Below are 2,687 nucleotides of genomic sequence, written 5' to 3'. Positions count from 1 at the left end.
ATGCACAACAATCGATTCAAATGAGTAATTTTACACCACAAGAAAGAGACATCAAATCAAGTAATTCAAGTCCACAACAATGCAATCAAGGCTTTTTATCAATCAATACACAATGAATGGAAATACAAGATTCTACAAGTTTTATAGGGCTTAGAAGATCACTTGCCTCAATTAAATCAAAAGTCAATCCAAGGCTCAAGTCTTCCCTTTCTGAACAATGTACAATGCCACACAATCTAGTTCAATCAAGTAATTGCAATAACATTCTAGGAATAACAACAACTACATAATACATTTTAAAAGGGAAAAGGGTAAAAAATACCCCTCAATTTTGTTTCATTAGTTAATAATACCCCTATTGCTAAAACAAAGTTATTTATACCCTCGCCGTCATTAATTTCACCATTTATACCCTCTATTGACGGAAATCCCTAAATTGACTCAAATTAACCCAAATTTTAAAAAAAGACACATTTCCCATTTTTAACCCAATGTCGCATAGTATAACCCATATAACCCATTACCCTTTTACACATTCTTTCAAATTTTCCATATAACCCATTCCCCTTTACCCATTTACTTCTTCACGTTTGTTCTTCATTTCCCAATATGTTCAAAAGTCTATCAGGCACTTTCCTTCTATAGAACAACAACAACAACTGTACAAACAAATTCACCCTGGAAACACAAAATATTAGAGAAAACATAAAATGTTGATAACTGACAAAGAATTTTTCCAAAGAATCGAATGTTAACTCTCTTCCATAGAAGGTAGAATTCAATGACTTAAACAGACTTGAAGATATTGCAAAAACTGGCAAGTGTTGAAGATCAGGATCATAATCCAAGCTATTACAAGCCACATGATGAGCATTATGAGTCCATTTCCACCAAGTAATGTGAATCCTAGAAAGTCATCTCTGACATAATGTGTATCATTTTATTGTACCCCTTTTTTGTCATAATCAAGCAAATACCAGAATCATGACCCAAGTAAGAAATCTGCATCCATGTTAACCCCAATAATTCTCCAAAAAGCATATGAATCAATAAATTATCACTAAAAACTACAACATAGAATGTCAAGAAAAGCAAAAAACCCAATAAAACAAAATAAATACATAACCCGATGACCCTTTTCCTTAAACAATCCAGCTTGAGCAGAGTCAACACAAAGCTTTCTATAATCCCTTGATATCTCAGAAACCTAAGAATCTTCTAAATAATAACCAGTAAAGAGGTTATCAAGATATTTCCAAGCAGTAACTGGATGAAAAGAAATGAATGCATCAGTTGCCTCTTGCCCATTATGATTAAGTAAAGGGATATCCCCACAACGGTGTTCTATAATCCAATCAGTCACATGAAATGGGTAAGGGAAATAAACAAAAAATTTGTAAAAGTTAATGGGTAAAGGGGAATGAGTCATATGGAAAATTTTGAAATAATGGGTTAAAGAGGAATGAGTTATATGGGTTATACTATGGGGCATTAAGTTTAAAATAAGGAATGGATCTTTTTTTAAAATTCAATTTAATTTGAGTTAATTTGGGGATTTTCGTCAAATTGAGGGATATAAATGGTGAAATTGGTGATGATGAGGATATGAATAACTTTATTTTAATGGTAGAGGTATAGTCAACAAATAAAAAAAAGTTGAAAGGTATTTTTGACCCTTTTCCCTTTAAAAAAATGGGTCAAAACAACTCAAAGCCCCAATTCCAAATTCAGGTTTGAATCAAATATCTTTACTTCAAAATGTAATCCAATGAATTTGGAAGACATTGGTGAAAACTATTTTGAAAAGGGAATTAAAATCAGTTCACAATCACCATATTATTTTAGAACTCAAGTTCTTCTAAAACCTTATCATTTGTCAATCAAAAGACCAAGTTTTTATCTTAAAATGTCTAAATGATAAAATGGAATTGAGGTTTTTGGGTCACAAAGGCTTACCCTAATGATTTAGCACAAGAAATCACTTCAAAATCGCCTCTAATGGTTCTCCAAAATTCAAAATGGGAGTAAATCCCTGAAATGACAGGCCAAAAAGGGTCTGTGATATCGCAAAAGGAACCTCCGATTCGCAAAAGTGAACCCCAAAATATTTGGCCGTCGCTTTTGCAAACCAGTCCTCACTAACGTGAAGGTCGCAATCACAAACATGTCATCGCGAATGTGTTGGTCAGACTACTAGCCCCTTCACGGATGCGAGCCAACTCTCTCTATCACAATGATTGTGGAAGCGATGACCCTTAGTGAAAGAGCGGCATAGAAGAAAATAGCAAAATTCTACCAACTTAAAATCACCAAAACGACCCTTGGGATCACTCAGAACCTCGTACATACAAATCACATATGCAATCCAATTAAATTTGGCATTGCAAACTGAATGGAACCATCGAAATATTAATATCAGGTATCCTTGACCTAAAACTCATGAGAGTCTCAAGAAAAAGAACATAACGCCTGAAAAAGGTTAAATCAAGCTCGAAACCTCTGAAAATTTAACCAAGACCACACTTAGGCCTAAAATCATCCCTCGAATCCAATGGAACTCTCACAATTCTGATCAAAAAATCCAAACCCCAAATGTTGACCAGAGTCAATCCAAAGGTTAAAAGTTCACAAATTTTCAACCATCAATCCTAAAATAGACTCTGAATATGAAACCCACAACTTGGTCA

General features: G+C 33.9%; 1 pseudogene; it reads right to left on the bottom strand.

Moving 5' to 3' along the window:
* Positions 1-584: 584 nt before the first annotated feature.
* Positions 585-1,429, bottom strand: LOC125809548 (delta(8)-fatty-acid desaturase-like; annotated as a pseudogene).
* Between the last annotated feature and the right edge of the window lie 1,258 nt (positions 1,430-2,687).

The sequence above is a fragment of the Solanum verrucosum genome, unplaced genomic scaffold (assembly GCF_900185275.1).
Source record: "Solanum verrucosum unplaced genomic scaffold, falcon-dt-bn FXZP01000447.1, whole genome shotgun sequence".
In the NCBI taxonomy this organism is placed as follows: domain Eukaryota; kingdom Viridiplantae; phylum Streptophyta; class Magnoliopsida; order Solanales; family Solanaceae; genus Solanum; species Solanum verrucosum.
The sequence above is the reverse complement of the archived record's forward strand: the minus strand, read 5'-3'. Positions and strand labels throughout refer to the sequence as shown.